We start from the raw sequence: 16,744 nt of genomic DNA, 5'->3' as shown, positions 1-16,744 counted from the left end.
CCCGTTCTCCACTCAGAAATCCATCCTGTGTTCTGGTAATTACTTTTAACAGTATAGAGTTTTGCTTTCTGTGCTCAGTTTTAAAATATACTTTTATTAGGATATCAAAAGTATATGCAGTGCTGAAAAATTAACTGGCACACACAGAAAATCAGCCTCATTTATCTCATCACATGCAATTATTAGTTAAGACTGTGAGCGCCGCTGTTCACCACTGGAGGAGAGGAATGCAAGGAGAAATCAAGCAGACAGACCAGTCTCTGTTTCACAGCACAGAACAGGAGTCAAATTATCTTCTAACTCCAGCACCGCCGAATAAATCCCCCTCACTCGGCTTGGATTAGAACCCAGAAAAAGGAAGATTGTCTGTTTCCAAACGCTGCCTGCTGGTTCAATTTCAGATGCCTGCTTGGAGTAGGAAATGGCAAATATAAACATGCTGCGGGGAAACAAAGGACGAGCTCTGCTCTGCCTCATATTGCTCCGGGTTTGGGAGGCAGTTTCTGGACAGATTCGATATTCGATTGCCGAGGAGCTGCCGAAAGGCGCTTTCGTGGGGAATATCGCTCAGGACCTGGGGCTGGACCTAAAGGAGCTCGCAGGCCGCGGAGTGCGCCTTGTTGGCAGAGGTAGGACTCAATATTTTACTCTGAATCTGAGAAGCGGCCATTTGTATTGCGCGGAAAGAGCAGACAGGGAGCAGATCTGTGGCCAGATGGCGACGTGCCTCCTACATTTTGAAATTATAGTAGAGGACACAATGAAGGTTTTCGGAGTTGACGTTGAAATAACGGATATTAACGACAATGCTCCCCACTTCCAGGAAGCTCAATTCGAATTTAGAATCAGTGAGACAACCGCCGTGGGAACCCGGTACCCGCTGGAGGAGGCGCAGGATCCGGACGTGGGCACCAATTCCCTGCAGGGGTATCAGCTCAGCAGCAACGAGCACTTCTCTCTGGAGGCGCAGGCGGGAGCCGATGCGGACGGACACCTGGACCTGGTGCTGCAAAAGCCTCTGGACCGGGAAGAACGAGCCGTTCACGATCTAATCCTCACAGCCACGGACGGGGGGGATCCCGTCAGGTCCGGCACCGCGCGGGTCCGCGTCGTTGTCCTGGACGCCAATGACAACGCGCCAGCTTTCAGCCAGCCGGTCTATACAGTGAGTGTTCTGGAAAACGTGCCCGTCGGGTCCCTGCTGCTGACAGTGAACGCCACCGACCCGGACGAAGCGATGCACTCGGCGCTCACCTACTCGCTCCGGAAACTGAAAGACAAAGCGTCGCAGGTGTTCCGCGTGGACGCCAGAACGGGAGAAATATCGACGGCGGGGAACCTGGACTATGAGGAAGCTGCGTCGTATGAGATGGAGGTTCAAGCCAAGGACAGTGGAGACCTCTCGGCCAGGTCCAAAGTCCTGGTTACTGTGATCGATGTCAATGACAATGTGCCGGAAATCACAGTCACCTCCCTCACCAGCTCAGTGAGTGAGGACAGCCCGCCGGGAACTGTGATCGCCCTCTTCAATTTCCACGATCGAGATTCAGGCCCGAATGGAGAGGTCACATGCTCCATCGCAGCCAATCTGCCGTTCCGCTTGCAGAAGACATTGGACAATTACTACAGCTTGGTGACTGACAGAGCCCTGGACCGGGAGCGGGTCTCGGGTTACAATGTGACGGTCACAGCCACAGACCGCGGGACTCCCCCGTTATCCTCCACCACAAGCATCTCAGTGCAACTTTCGGACATAAACGACAACGCGCCCATCTTCAGCCAGACATCCTACACTGTGTCCATCCCCGAGAACAACCCCAGCGGGGCCTCCGTGTGCTCCGTGAGGGCCACTGACCGCGACTCGGGGGAGAACGCCCGAGTGACTTACTCTCTGCTGGAGGGCGAGGGCCGCGAAGCTCCGCTCTCCTCCGCCGTGTCCATTAACTCGGAGACCGGGGCTGTGTACGCGCTGCGCTCCTTCGACTACGAGCAGCTGCGGGAGCTTCGGTTCCGGGTGCAGGCTCGGGACGGGGGGTCCCCGCCGCTCCGCAGCAATGTCTCCGTCAGGCTCTTGGTGCTGGACCAGAATGACAACAGCCCGCACATCCTGCACCCCGCCTCCCCCAGCGATGGCTCCACGGGAGTGGAGCTGGCCCCTCGCTCCTCCGAGCCGGGCTACCTGGTCACCAAGGTGGTGGCGGTGGATGCGGACTCCGGGCAGAACGCCTGGCTCTCCTACCAGCTGCTGAAGGCCACGGAGCCGGGGCTCTTCTCGGTCGGAGTCCACAGCGGCGAGGTGCGGACAGCGCGCTACTTTGTGGACAGGGACGGCCTGAAGCAGAGCCTGGTGGTGCTGGTGAAGGACAACGGGCAGCCCCCTCTCTCGGCCACCGTCACTGTCACGGTGGCGGTGGCTGACAGCATCCCCGAGCTCCTGTCGGACCTGAGCAGCCTCTCGGCTCCCGCGCAGCCGCAGTCCGGCCTCACCTTGTACCTGGTGATCGCGGTGGCGTCCGTGTCCTGCGTCTTCCTCACCTTCGTCATAGCGCTGGTGGCCCTGCGGCTCCGGCGGTGGCGCGAGTCGCAGCTGTTGGACTCCTCGAGTGGGACTTTCGGCGGAGTTCCCGTCTCGCACTTCGTGGGCATCGATGGGGTCAGAGCGTTTCTCCACTCCTACTCCCAGGAGGCGTCGCTCAGCGCTGGCTCCGGGAAGAGTCAGTGTACCCAGTCAGAATTAAACTATTCAAATACCCTCACTAATCGGCCGATTGATGAGAATGCGGAAGACCTCTTAATTGCAGAGAACTTGAAGAATAATGAGGGGAAGGAGGCATTTGGTCGGGTAAGTTTTCCTTGGTTGTTTTTTTAAACGTTTTCACGGATCAAATTACAGTTTTATTCAGTGGGTACTGGTAGCCGCTCTTGTGCAGAGCGAACACTCGGGGAAATCCTGCTGTTGTGTCTTTCTGTGATCTTGGTAGTGATTTCCGTTCGGAATTCCGTAAATAGTCGGAAAAGGAAGAATTAGAATCTAATTAGAATCAGTCATACAACAATAGGAGATGAAACTGTGATGTTTTTGTTATTCAAGTGTGTCATACTCCAGTTCATATTTTAAAAACCGTCTTTGTTAGGGCGCGAGCCGAAGAAACACAATTCATTGTAACGTTCTAGAATGGGTTTTTATCAAGAATTCAACCGGAATTCCTAAGGAATCCGTATTTTTCTAACACCGAATACTCTTCTGAAAGCGGCTTCTATTCGAATCCTGTTCAAGTTACTAACTTTTGTGTTACAGTATTTGTGAGGGAATAAAATAAAATATCGTTCGATCTACCAAAGTTTGTATATTCAGGGTGAGGCGCCTCTTTTTTGGTACAACATTACAGTGGAGGAGGGAAATATCTTTAAAGCCAACTTTGAAAAACCTTTGCATAAAAAATTACTTAGAGCAAGAAAATGTATTTTACATTTGTTCATGTCATTTCAAGGCCCAGACATTCGCAGTTTTCTTTAGGGACAGAAAGCATGACAGCCATTTTCTCATAATTTGGCTCATTTATGTTAAGTGACGTTACATCTGGTGATAATAAAATATTGATAGTAGGTAAAGGGAGTGGAACGCCTGTTGGAATTGAATCTAGGAACTCTGCATCTTAGTGTAAGAGCCCCTGTCACATGAGCTAAAAGCTATCTGGCTGTTGACTAAGACTGTAGTGGTCTGAGGATACTACAGGGGGCATAAGGTCTGTGGGTTACAGAAGCCCCTGTGACACCTGGCTAGAATGCATCAATACTTCACGTCCTGTCTTACGAGTGTAAAGACATTATGTGCCCTCACGAGCCTGCTAGACTTTTCTATACGCCTAGGTTTCCAAATAGCAGTGAACGACGATAAAAAAAAAACTTTCTTGCTATCTTTGCCCAGCCCAATTGCTGCATCCAACAGGAAGTAGCAAGATTTAGCCACAGAGACAGATGAATTTGTAACCTCAGAATCAACCGCAATTATCTGTATTTAAAACCAAAGTGCCCTTTAAAACGATAAATAGTTAACACAGGTACTCTCAGGAAAGGAAATCAACTTGAACCCATCATCCCAATGACACGCTGGCTGCCTATTCAATTGCAAATCAAATTCAGAGTACTTGTACTGACTTTCAAGGCTCTCTCCAGGATACATCTAAATTAGAGGAACTATTTAAGTGACTCGTTCACTCCCCTGGCCATGGTTGTTCCTACCAAATTCACGTCCAGTTCGGTCAATTTTTTTAAAATGTAAATGTAATGATTTCGGTTATTTCAATCTGAAATGTCACCTTCTAGGAATTGTGCAGGGGCTGACTCACGGAAGAGTTGTAGAGGAGAGATCAGCAGGTTATTGGGGGGGGGGGGGGGCTGCGGTTCTGCTACCCTTACCTCTGTGCTATTCCAGGAGGCAGCTCTGTCTTCAGAGGCGGGGGCCTGGCTCTTGGGAGGAAATGCAATAATAAAACATAAGGATTACACTTAATTTGGAAGCAAATCAACGTTGATAAATACAAAAGAGAATGCTGCTATAAATTATAGAGCAGCATTATTATTATTGGGTGTTCGGACGAACCGTTTAAGACCCAGTTCAAGAACTGACTGGATTGAGAATAATGTTATCACATTTACATTACACACAGTAGATTTATTACGTCTTTAGTGCTGCGAGCTGCAGTTCTCCGGCTGAGCTCAGAGTGTCGCTGCTGGCCAACGCGGCGCGGAGCTCCAGCCAGAGGTCTCTTACAGACTGCAGCAGCGGAATTTCTCGGTAATACAGCACAAATCACAGGGAAAACAACGCAGAGAAACGCTGCCGGCTCGGAGAACGCCTCACTCCGGACCCTGGTGCTCAATTAGCCTCAGAAGCCGAATGAGTTTTCTCTTCATTACTTGGGGTATAGACCATATATCCGGATTTGTAAGCGCTGTTTTGCACGAAATATAGAAGAGAGCGTACGTGGAAGTGCACCGGATGGAGACCAGGCGCCGGGCGCCGGGCCGGGCGGCCCCACGGCAAGTACTGCTCCTCTCCTGCTTCTTCCCTTTGTTCTGCCGCGCGGCCCCGGAGCTGACTCGCTACTCGATCCCCGAGGAAATGGCCAAAGGCTCCCTCGTGGGAAACCTCGCCCAGGATCTGGGGCTGGAGCTGAGGGAGCTGCCGCTGCGGAGGCTCCGTGTCAGTTCGGAACAGCAGCACTTCAGTGTGAATGGGGAGAACGGGGACTTGTCTGTGAATGGCCGCATAGACCGGGAGGAGATCTGCGGGGAGACTCCCCTTTGTGTGCTGACGCTGGAAACGGTGGTGGAAAACCCTCTGAATGTTTTCCAGGTGACTGTAGCGATCCAGGACATTAATGATAACGCCCCGCGCTTCAAGACAGACAACATCGATCTGGAAATTATTGAATCCGCACTGCCGGGTGCCCGATTTCCTCTAGAATCTGCGCACGACCCAGACGTTGGGGTCAACTCACTGCGGAGTTACCAGCTCAGCAAGAACCCGCATTTTATCCTGTCACTGAAGGAGAGTCCAGATGAAAACAAATATGCCGAGTTAATTTTGGAAAAGCCTTTGGATCGGGAAAAGCAAAACTCTTATCACTTGATCCTGACGGCCGTGGACGGGGGAGACCCGGTGAGAACCGGGACCGTTCAGATTAGGATCAATGTTACTGACAGTAATGACAACCCCCCTCTATTTACTGAAGAGACCTACAAAGTCAGCGTAAGAGAAAATCTGCCAACGGGCTCCCTGGTGCTTCAGGTGAAAGCCACAGACCAGGACGAAGGGCTGAATGCGCAAATCACATACACTTTTAGCAACATTAAAGAGAATGCTCGTAAACTATTTAATTTAGATCCTGTGGATGGAAGAATTACAAATACAGGGACCCTGGATTTTGAGAAAGCAAACACACACACCATGCGCGTGGAAGCCAGGGATGGCGGAGGACAAGCTGCTCACTGCAAAGTTCAGATCGAAATTCTTGATGAGAACGACAACGCCCCGGAAGTGACGCTCACATCCGTGTCCAGCCCCATCCCAGAAGACGCACTTCCAGGCACAGTGACCGCTCTCATTAAAGTTCGTGACCTGGATGCTGCAGATAATGGAGACGTCACCTGTCACATTGAAAACACTTTGCCTTTTAAAATAGTGTCCTCCTCTGCTAACTACTATAAAATAGTCACTGACCTACCCCTGGACAGGGAGCGGGCCCCGGAGTACAACATCACAATCACGGCTACAGACAAGGGCTCCCCCCCGCTCTCCACCCAGAAAACCATCCTCTTACAGATCTCGGATATCAATGACAACGCCCCTGTCTTCGAGAAACCTTCCTACAGCGCCTACGTGCCCGAGAACAACCCCTCGGGGGCCTCCATTTTCAGTGTCAAAGCCTCAGACCGGGATCTGGACGGCAACGCCCGGGTCACTTACGCCATCCTGCGCAGCAGCATCCAGGAGCTGCCTGTCTCCTCCTACGTGTCCATCAACTCCCAGACTGGAGCGCTGTACGCGCAGCGCTCCTTCGACTACGAGCAGTTCCGGGCGTTCGAGCTGCAAGTGAAGGCCCAAGACGGCGGGTCGCCGCCTCTCAGCAGCAACGTCACCGTCAGCGTGTTTATCCTGGATCGGAACGACAACGCCCCTCGTATCCTGTATCCCTCGCTCGAGACCGAGGGCTCGGCCGTGTTCGAGATGGTCCCTCGCTCGGCCGAGGCGGGTTATCTGGTGACAAAGGTGGTGGCGGTGGATGCGGACTCGGGACACAACGCCTGGCTCTCCTACCATGTGCTGCAGGCCACGGAGCCGGCGCTCTTCCGGCTGGGGCTGCACAGCGGGGAGATCCGGACCGCGCGCGCCTTTTCGGACAGAGATGCGGTGAAGCACCGGCTGGTCGCCCTGGTGAAGGACAACGGGCAGCCGCCTCTCTCCGCCACCGTGACTCTGAGCCTGGTGTTCGCCGAGAACTTCCAAGAGGCTCTTCCGGAAATGAGCGACCGGTCGGCTGAGTCGGCGCCGCAGTCTGATTTGCAGTTCTACTTGGTGTTGGCCTTGGCCTTGGTCTCGTTTCTCTTCCTCCTGACGGTGACACTGGCCATTGCGGTGAGATTGCGAAAGGCTGCGAATTGCTCAGGTTTGCGATGTTTGGGTTCCGATTATTCCAAGGCGGGTCCCGGATTCCCACCAGGCTACTGCGAGGGGACTTTGCCGTACAGCTACAACCTGTGTTTAGCCGCAGACTCCGGAATTAAGACGTTTAGTGTCCTAAAATCAACTGTTCAGAACTTCTCAGAGGAGAATATTGTTTGCAGAGACAACTCGGGAATGCTGCCTGTGAACGGTAATTCTGCCCGTGAGACTGATGCGAGCCTTACGGTGAGTTTCTGTTTTGGTGCGCTAGGGTGTCTATGTTTTGAAACCGTTCAAATTCTGCCCAAAATAGCTGGCTTGACCGTCTTAGCACTGTGCTATTTATTATAAACTAGCCAATTAGCCCTTCATAAAACGGGATTTTCAGGTCTCTCCTCCACATCTATCTTCTCTCCTGAGCCTCCTGGGTCTCCCTCAGTCTCTCTTTTTCTGGCTCTCCTTCTCCTCCTGCCTCCCCCCCCCCCCCTCAGCTCTCCTCTGCCTCCTGCCTCTCTCTCTGTCTCTCTCTTTCTCTTCTCCTCCCCCTCCTGCCTCTCACTCAGGACTTGGAGCCCAAATGCTGCACTCCCCATGCTGCATGAGGGGTGTGGAGCCAAAACGGTCACTTGTGCCACTTGCTCCCATGCAGCGACCTGGCTGAGCAGTGCAGAAGTCAGCGAGTACTGTGGCGGGAGGCAAAGGGGGGTGGGGTGATGATGTTCATGCCCAGGGGCAGGGCCTGGAGCTGCTGTCACACCGCACGTCACCGCCTTGTCCCCTTTCACCTCCTGCCGTGGTGTTCGGCTGACTTCTGTGCTGCTCAGTCAACTTCTGCACTGCTCAGCGGAGCTGCCACAGGGGAGCAAGTGGCACAAGCAGCCATTTGGGCCCTGCACTTGGCATGCAGCATGGCTGCCCAGAGGGAACAGCCAGCATTTCAGGCAACAACACCCCCCAGAGAGAACAGCCAGCATTTCAGCATTACAGACACTGGGCTGCTATATATATGATTCTTGCTTGAGTAATTATCTTATTAATGCATTTTATAGTTTTTATTTTATTTTATATAATGACACTTGTCTTCAGTTAAGACCTCTTTTTAAATAAATGGTTTCATGTGCTGTTACCATGTTAATTGCTGGGAGAAATTAAAAACCATTGACTTCCTAATGAGTGTGGTATGTCAAGATGCACTATTAGTGCAAAGGAGATACGGTATCACTAAGGAGTTTGAATGCATATGTCTCTTTTTGATACATTACTATTTCCATGTTATCTTATCTTCCTCGCCCTTTGACTTGGAATGGGCATTAATCAGAATGCAACCATAAAGAATGTGCCTCATCCACTTTATTGCATGGGACAATAAAGTGAAACAGAAATAAGTATTGTTACATACATAGACAAATGTTCTGATCACGTGATTAAATATTTCCCTAAACATTAAAATATGGTTCTAGGATAGTAGTTTAATTTCTGGGCTCTTACAGTTTGCTCTCCCTCTCATTCCTGCCTTTGTTTCGCTCTTTTTCCTTCTGTTCACCCCTGTCAGAGTATTAGAGCCTTAATAAGCCATCTAAAACAAAGCAACTAGCGACAAACGTTTCCTTTTTCCATTATCTGCATTGCCTGTCTTTTGATTTCTAAGTGGAGCTTAAGGTGCTCAAAATCAACTACGCATTCCTGTTACTTGAGACCAGTTTACATGAGAGATCATTTCTCCTGCAATGAGAGTGTGATGTGCTGGCTTAACTGGAAAAGGCGAAAGCACTGGAACTGGAGTCACAACAGGGTAAATTAGAGAAAGGGGAGGGACGATGACGTCAGGGTATTTTTCTGTAAATGTCCTTCCCCTTGCAAACCTGTATCAACCTCCAAATCTGATGATCTTTAGGGCATGCAACAAAAAGTTTTCAGGAGCTCTTAAGAAAGAACCTTGTTGGTGAGGAATGTGAAGCATTATAGATTAATACTTCTTAGCCAGAATAGGTAGGAATTTGTCTTTAGGCTTGGTTAGAGGCTGGGAATGGATTACGGGAAAGGGATCACGTTAGGATTACCTGTTCTGTTCACTCCCACTGCGGCATATGGCATTGGCCGCTGTCCGCAGAGAGGACAATGGGCTAGATGGACTTTGGTGTGACCCAATATGGCCATTCTTATGGTCTTCTTATAGATATTTTAATTTCCTAGGAATATGAGTCTTCCTTTCCGGGGGTAGTAGATCCTGCTGGATTTGCTTTTGCTTACACTGAATTTTATATGTGCAAAATTTCTTAGAGCAGTGCAAATACATTTTTGTTCTGGTGAAAAAATAACATACGAATGAAAAGTAAATACATTAATGGTGCAATCTCAAAAGAGGGGAGAAAAATATCTATGGAAAGAGAATGAAAGAATGTTCCTTACGCATTCATATGTGAAATGTGTAAATTGGAATGATTTGACCTGTTCCTAGTATGAAACATAGTTGTGAGTTATCCCCAGTCTGAAGCGGAGGGAGAGAGCGGAATAGTTTCGCTCGTTTAACACATTTGTATGAAATTACTACATCATGATGGGGGTATAGTTAATACTAAGTACGCCATCTGGCGTAGACATATTTGCACGTTTATTACGTAGTTAGAGGATTCCCTAACGCATATGGAACCGGTCAAAAGTACCTATTGAAAGACAATTTTCAAAATATTTATCGGCGCTGTTGCAGTTATGGATTGAGACTCTGGATGCCGCTGTGCACCAGTGAGCGGAGAAATGCAGTCAGAGACCCAGCCTAGCCCAGCCGCAGCTCAGAGCGCTAGGACACTAGAACGGAGCCTTCACATTCACGGCTGCAGGAATGAAACCCGCAGCGAATTGTTACTTGAACTAGTATCTCCAAAACCAGACCAATAAACGTTTCGGCGCCGGGGATTGCGATTCTGCGATTTCTAGTTCAGAGATCTGGAAATGGCGGCTAAAGCCGGGCTGGGCAGCGCACCAGGGCGGTCTCTGGTCTGCTTTGCTTTGCTTATCGCTTGGCAGACAGTGGCTGGGGAAATTCGCTACTCGATTCCTGAGGAAATGCAGAAAGGCTCTTTCGTGGGAAATCTCCTAAAGGATCTGGGACTGGATCTACAGGAGCTCCCAGACAGCGGAGTCCGTATTGTTTCCACAGGTAGGACTCCCTATTTTGCTCTGAATCTTAAGAGCGGCCATTTAATCGCCACAGAGAGAATGGACAGAGAGCAAATATGTGGCCAGCTAGAGAGGTGTCTGTTGCATCTAGAGGTTCTTGTTGAGGATAAAGTGAGGCTTGTCATAGTGGACGTTGAAATAACGGATATTAACGACAATGCGCCCCGCTTCCAGGAAGCTCAATTCGAATTTAGAATCAGTGAGTTAACCGCCGTGGGAACCCGGTACCCGCTGGAGGAGGCGCAGGATCCGGACGTGGGCACCAATTCCCTGCAGGGGTATCAGCTCAGCAGCAACGAGCACTTCTCTCTGGAGGCGCAGGCGGGAGCCGATGCGGACGGACACCTGGACCTGGTGCTGCAAAAGCCTCTGGACCGGGAAGAACGAGCCGTTCACGATCTAATCCTCACAGCCACGGACGGGGGGGATCCCGTCAGGTCCGGCACCGCGCGGGTCCGCGTCGTTGTCCTGGACGCCAATGACAACGCGCCAGCTTTCAGCCAGCCGGTCTATACAGTGAGTGTTCTGGAAAACGTGCCCGTCGGGTCCCTGCTGCTGACAGTGAACGCCACCGACCCGGACGAAGCGATGCACTCGGCGCTCACCTACTCGCTCCGGAAACTGAAAGACAAAGCGTCGCAGGTGTTCCGCGTGGACGCCAGAACGGGAGAAATATCGACGGCGGGGAACCTGGACTATGAGGAAGCTGCGTCGTATGAGATGGAGGTTCAAGCCAAGGACAGTGGAGACCTCTCGGCCAGGTCCAAAGTCCTGGTTACTGTGATCGATGTCAATGATAACGTTCCCACCATCACAATGACATCTCTCTTCAGCTCAGTCAGGGAGGACAGCCCGCCTGGAACACTGATTGCGCTACTGAACATCAGAGATGAAGATTCAGGTCGGAATGGAGAGGTCACGTGCTCCATCGCAGCCAATCTGCCGTTCCGCTTGCAGAAGACATTGGACAATTACTACAGCTTGGTGACTGACAGAGCCCTGGACCGGGAGCGGGTCTCGGGTTACAATGTGACGGTCACAGCCACAGACCGCGGGACTCCCCCGTTATCCTCCACCACAAGCATCTCAGTGCAACTTTCGGACATAAACGACAACGCGCCCATCTTCAGCCAGACATCCTACACTGTGTCCATCCCCGAGAACAACCCCAGCGGGGCCTCCGTGTGCTCCGTGAGGGCCACTGACCGCGACTGGGGGGAGAACGCCCGAGTGACTTACTCTCTGCTGGAGGGCGAGGGCCGCGAAGCTCCGCTCTCCTCCGCCGTCTCCATTAACTCGGAGACCGGGGCTGTGTACGCGCTGCGCTCCTTCGACTACGAGCAGCTGCGGGAGCTTCGGTTCCGGGTGCAGGCTCGGGACGGGGGGTCCCCGCCGCTCCGCAGCAATGTCTCCGTCAGGCTCTTGGTGCTGGACCAGAATGACAACAGCCCGCACATCCTGCACCCCGCCTCCCCCAGCGATGGCTCCACGGGAGTGGAGCTGGCCCCTCGCTCCTCCGAGCCGGGCTACCTGGTCACCAAGGTGGTGGCGGTGGATGCGGACTCCGGGCAGAACGCCTGGCTCTCCTACCAACTGCTGAAGGCCACGGAGCCGGGGCTCTTCTCGGTCGGAGTCCACAGCGGCGAGGTGCGGACAGCGCGCTACTTTGTGGACAGGGACGGCCTGAAGCAGAGCCTGGTGGTGCTGGTGAAGGACAACGGGCAGCCCCCTCTCTCGGCCACCGTCACTGTCACGGTGGCGGTGGCTGACAGCATCCCCGAGCTCCTGTCGGACCTGAGCAGCCTCTCGGCTCCCGCGCAGCCGCAGTCCGGCCTCACCTTGTACCTGGTGATCGCGGTGGCGTCCGTGTCCTGCGTCTTCCTCACCTTCGTCATAGCGCTGGTGGCCCTGCGGCTGCGGCGGTGGCGCGAGTCGCAGCTGTTGGACTCCTCGAGTGGGACTTTCAGCGGAGTTCCCGTCTCGCACTTCGTGGGCATCGATGGGGTCAGAGCGTTTCTCCACTCCTACTCCCAGGAGGCGTCGCTCACCGCGGGCTCCGGGAAGTGCCAGTTTACCCTGCCAAAGTTAACCTGTTCAAGTACATGTCAATCAATTGAAAAGAAAAATGAACCGGTCCTGATGTCGGATGACCTGAGTGTGAGCAAAGGGGATCAGCCCTTACTTCAGGTGAGTCTTTCTCTTTCCATGATGAGGTTTGGCATGTGCATGCCCGACGGTGGAAGTGTTACTCCGAAGCTGATTGGTATTCCCGGTGTTGCTTTTCCATATGAGAAACAGAGATGATCGTGAGTTCATTACCGTTGGCTGATGCATTATCTTATTCTAGCAGATGTACCCGGTCTTCCTGCAGTCTTGTACTGAAGTCTTTTTTTTTTTTTTTTTTTTTTTTTGGAGGGCGGGAAGGGAAGTAAATTTGCACATGCTTTATTTCAAGTACTGTGTTTTTAAAAACTGACGAAAAATGAAGGGTGGAGTGTTGGTTGCGGTAAGAAGAGGTAGGGAGTGCCTGGCTTAGGACAGGGGGAAGGTGGTGGCCTATGTTGAGGCAGGTGGGTGGTGCAGGTCTCAGGAGACTGGGTTCACAGGTCCCACCCATACCTGGTCCTGGGACCAGTAGGGCAGCCACCAGCAGCTTGCCCATGGCTGGAGATGGCATCAGCTGAAAGTAGGGAGGTGAGGTGGGTTCCAGTGTTGTAATGGACAAGGCATCAGCCTCCAGAGCCTGGGACAGTGGGTTAGAGGTAGGTCTGTGTGCTTGCAGGGTGTGTGGGGAGTCTGGGTCCTGCACTCTGTTAGACGTGCAGGCCCTGGTCTTCTGCTGCTCCCTCCAGCCTGCATCTTCTCTAAGAGAGGTCAGCTCCTGTACTCTTAGTACCCCTCCCCTGTCTGCAGCTGCTCTGGGGGGCTTTGCTTCAGGAAGTGGCCTTCCAGTCCTGCAGCCTTTGTGCAGGGTGTTCTGCTGGCTCCAGTCTGCAGCTCTCACCCAGCCCTGCAGCTGGTCTGGGGGGATGCTTTGGGGGCTATGAGCTTCAGTGGTCCCCTGCAGCCTGTTTGTAGGGCACTCCAGGTGGCTGGCCAGGCTCCAAGGGCTGCCCCCAGCCTTCAGCACCCCCATCCATCGCCTTCAGGTTGTCTTAAGAGGCTGTGCCCCTGCCAGCTGCTCCTCCCTCCAGCTGCTTCCCAGTGGCCTCTAGGCTGGCTGGGGAAGGTTGCCCCCTTTAGCAATCCCCCCCCCCCCCCCCCGTTTGCAGGATCTCCACGGGGGCAGGCTCCAGGTTTGGGGAAGAGGGATCCTGATGAGTGTGCTGGCAGGCAAGATGGTGGAGCCCAAACTCTGTTGGCCACTCTCCTTGTGCTGCAGCTGCCCCCAATGGCCTCTCTCAGTCTCACATCACTTCTCTCTGTGTCCCTCCTTTTCACATCCCTCCGCTCTCTGCCCCCTCCCTTTTCATGTTATGGGAAATAGTACTTTTCCTGGTGCTTCCTTTTTTGTAGGCACAGCCAACCCCTGACCTTGGTTTAAGTTAGGGTAAGAGGGTGCTAGATACCAAATTTGGTGGTCCTGGCTCTTATGGTTTAGGATGAGGTCTTGAACAAATGGACTCTCAGATGCACAGACAGATGGACTCACAGACAGACAGATATATGCTGAAATAGATAGGTTCTCTATAACCTACATTTGGAAATGTAATATATATCATTTTGGCATTTTAATAATAGAATCCATTTGCTCAGCTGTGTTTTAAAGTGGGCACTTTAGTTTTGTATCCACATGCATCTTTACATGGCTTGTAATACTATAAATATATTGAAATATGAATAACAATTATATTTGTAACATAATGGAAGGCATTGTTCACCTAGAAACATACTTCTTAATTTGTAATTGGTATTACTTATATCCCGCAATGAATAGAGAAATCTACAGAAAAATCCCAAATATATGATCACTTGTGTTTACTAATTATAACTATGTGAAAGATAAAATAGGTTATAGAATGTATAACTGAAGCTAAGAGTTATTTGATTAATGGGAACTGCTATGTATTAAAAGTTGAATATAACTTTCCTTTACACCAGATTTTTGAACCTTACTAAACTTCCCTCAACAGAAAACCTGTTTCCCTAAAGTACCATGAAACCTCACCCCATAGTAAAGCATGTCTGTGTGATGTGGCAAAAATAAGAAAATATGTTTTAAACTTATCTTGTTTTTTTACAGTATCGTGGAGCAGAGGCCCATTGGTGGTTCTCTGTTTTGTGTCAGCAACTCTGGTTAGGCCTGATGTACTCAATACACCTAGCACACTGTTATGACATATACCCAAAAGGTGGTGTGTGATATATGACTGGAAAACTAATAACTCAGTTATCAATATTCTTGTGTGATGTATGTACCAAGTTATGGGTGTTGGCTTTTACTATGTTCTTAAAATGTGGACAGTGTGGAAGGTAGCTGGACTCCATAGACACCTCCTTAGGCCCTGCCTACATTTACTTTCTCTGCTCCCCTTTGGCTTCCTCTTACCCCAACTTAAAGCAAGGTCAGGGTTATGCCTGGAAAACAGGAAGTGCCAGGAATGGGTCTGGGCTTATGGATACTTCAGATTGGTAAAATGGTAAATAACATGGAAGACAGGCAACTGATATAGGAGCATGTGGACTGTTCCTATGATGGATGTATTGAACAGCGTTTATTTTAATACAATCAAATGCAAACCATCTTTCTAGGAACAAAGAATATATGCCAAATAGATGGAATAATGTCAGCACACGATGGCATGTATTACATTAGTAGATGTGCACGTGAATGAGCCTTCGATAGGATAATTGATGTGGTGAGGTCCTGTGATGGTGTCACTGGGGCAGATGCATGGACAGAGTTGGCAAGAGGGTTTGTTGCAGGGATCAGTTCCTAGATTATTGTGTCTGTTGTGGGGTGTGAAGTTGGTGGTGAGTATTTGCCTGACATTGTAAGTAAGGACTGGCCTGTCTCCCAAAGTCTGTGAAAGTGTGTAATTGTCTTCTGTGATGGGTTCTAGATCCTTGATGATGTGGGGCTGTACGTAATGACTAGTGGCATTCTGTTGCTTTCTTTGTTGGGTCTGTCCTGTAGAAGGTTACTTCTGGGTAGCTGACTGGCTTTATCAGTCTTTTTGTTCACTTCTCCAGGTGGTTACTGTAGTTTTAAGAAAGCTTGATAAAGATCCTGTAGATGTTTGTCTAAAGAATTGGAACAAATGTAGTTGTATCTTAGGGCTTGACTGTAGACAGTGGCCCATTTTGCTGCTCTGGTATTTTTAATTGCATTGCTTGAGCTTCTATCAGCTTCATACATGCGCCTTCCACTTCTTCACTAGCGTTGATTGGTGTTATTCCTTCCAAGTGTCTGTGGCGTAGCTTCTCCTAAGCTGACTTGGCTGCTTCCCCCTGCCTGATCCACAATTCTGTGACCATTCTCTGGTCCCTTGGCTCTCAGGTGCTAAAGTCCAACCAGTTCTATCATAATGGTGCCCCCTGTGACATGTGGGAGAGGCCTGTTGATCATACTCCATGTGCTCTCCTTCCTTTGGCACACAGTCAAAATTTGTGAGCAAAACTCTCAACTCCTGATCTGAGGATTTCCTTTTAAATGATATTCCATTCTGCAAAGATACGTATTCAAGGTCTTTCCCCTTATGACTCTCTTAGGACTGTGGCTCAGTCTATTCTTTAACCTTTAAAACTCTCAATACCAGGTTTAAACTGGAACAGCTCTGGGTTATGATCCATAACCTAATTGACCTGTGGTATGTGAATCTTTTCAGCTATGTCAGTGTAACTGCCTGCAATGACTTAAGAGTGTGGGTACCAACCCCAAGGAGGACAGTAAGGAAGCAGGTCACAAATCACAAATAGGTAATGAATTCTGTACTTGGATTTTCTCAAGCAGTTATCAAGTGGAAACTCTGCAGTCACCATGACATCATTAACATGGCATCCTGGATGGTCCCCTTGAGTCCACTGATCTATCATCACCCATGTGAGCTTACCCCAGGTCAGTTACACCTTAGATCTCACACCAAAGACAATACTGTAATCAATGGTATAACAAACTCTATGAAGAGTTATTAAATAGGAAAAGGAAACAAAGGAGTTATTTATAAGGTTAAAGGTTAAAGCAGATAAACACATACAAAAAAGAAATACAGATTGGACCTCCCTAGTCCAGCACCCTTGGGACCTGACTGGTCCAAACAAGAGGATTTGCGGGAACCCTCTCTTCCAGTTACCAATGGGGAAACTGAGATGGGGATAACAGAAATTAGGCCAGGAACAGGCAAAGGCACTGTGTAACTCGGATCCCATGATTCTTACAGCACTGTATTCTCTCTTGCA

Source organism: Pelodiscus sinensis, chromosome 17 (genome assembly GCF_049634645.1).
Source record: "Pelodiscus sinensis isolate JC-2024 chromosome 17, ASM4963464v1, whole genome shotgun sequence".
Lineage (NCBI taxonomy): Eukaryota > Metazoa > Chordata > Testudines > Trionychidae > Pelodiscus > Pelodiscus sinensis.
Note: the sequence above shows the minus strand (reverse complement) of the source record.